Source organism: Pteropus alecto, unplaced genomic scaffold (assembly GCF_000325575.1).
Source record: "Pteropus alecto unplaced genomic scaffold, ASM32557v1 scaffold5, whole genome shotgun sequence".
Taxonomy (NCBI): Eukaryota; Metazoa; Chordata; class Mammalia; order Chiroptera; family Pteropodidae; genus Pteropus; species Pteropus alecto.
Window position 1 is genome coordinate 33,478,043 of NW_006441953.1, and position 1,180 is coordinate 33,479,222.

The 1,180-nt window shown below is 69.9% G+C and overlaps 1 long non-coding RNA gene across 1 annotated transcript in view; it reads right to left on the reverse strand.

Moving 5' to 3' along the window:
* Positions 1-1,180, reverse strand: part of LOC107196192 — a 1,491-nt gene continuing 311 nt past the window's right edge. The window contains exons 2-3 of the long non-coding RNA XR_001517555.2: positions 938-1,034; positions 1-91 (exon numbers count right to left, since the gene is read on the reverse strand). This is a non-coding gene — a long non-coding RNA (uncharacterized LOC107196192). The remainder of the gene's footprint in view (positions 92-937; positions 1,035-1,180) is intronic.

The following is a 1,180-nucleotide window of genomic DNA, read 5'->3' on the forward strand; positions in this document are numbered from 1 at the left end:
CCTCCAGCCTAATCGATCCGGCCGCGGCGGCGGCGCTGCGGGGGGCGGGGCTGCTCCATCCTCCGCGGAGGTGGCTGCAAATCTCGTCGCCCTGGAAACCGAAATAATCATTGGAAGTCAGCTCATGGCAACTCCGCTCACGCGCGTGGGTGCCACGACTATCAGACAAGCCGATTTACACACTGTCCTTCTAAAACTCATGCACCGTAAACGTGAAAGCGGCTCAGTCGCCCCACTGTTCTGAGAAGTCGTCACGCGTGCAGAGCACAGAACGGGGGGGTCGGCCGCCGCTCTAAAATCCGCAGTCCCTGCTAAAAATACCGCGCAACCTGCTCCAGCCCGCAGCTGTCCCCGTTCGTCAGTCCCACGCAAACGCGCGGAGCGCCGCGGGAGGGCCTCGCAGATTCGCGCGCAGATGGCTTCCGTGCAGGTGGGCGAGGGGCCCCCACGCGCGGGGTGCCCGGCGAACGCGGGTGCGGCTGGGTCCAGACGCGAGGGGCCTCCGGGGGCCGTGGCCCGCTCACCCGGCGCCAAAGCACGCTCTGCGCGTGAAGGGCACGAAGCCGCGCGCTCTGCGGGTGTCGCTGCAGCCAGGACTCGCTCAGTGGGTGGCAGGAAGGGAGGTGTGTTCTCGCGGCACCCGGCACGCGCGCGCGCACCCGCTCCCCGTTGCAGCCTCGCCTGCCTCTCCCGCACCCAGCGCAAAGTTCTTTAGCGCTGCAATTAGGCGGCAGGGTGAGTCATCGGCGCCCGGCCTCAGGCTGCGGCGACACAGACCGCGTGGAAGGGACCGCGCGCAGGCGCCGCCGCTCCGCCCGGGGGGACCGCAGAAGGCCTGTCAGAGACGCCCCCTGCCCGCGCCCCCTTGCAGCGAGAGGACGGAGGGCCCAGCGAGGCCTGGGGCGACCGTGTTCCCCGCTCCACGCCCCCCTCTCACCCTCCTGGAGTTCTCGAGTCGGAATGGGGCGATCTGCACCCCGCAGCTGCACTCAGGCCGTGAACCGCCTTCCAGTGAATTAACTCAGCTCCCGCACCTAGGGGGCCACGCACCCGGGAGAGAGGCTGAGCCCGGGTCCGGCCCGAGGCTTTGCCTCGACCGCCTTCCCCACCCCCACGCACGCGGGCCTGCCTTCCCAGGGTGCGCCGGGGGGCCCGGCACCCGAGCTCCTCCTCCCACACC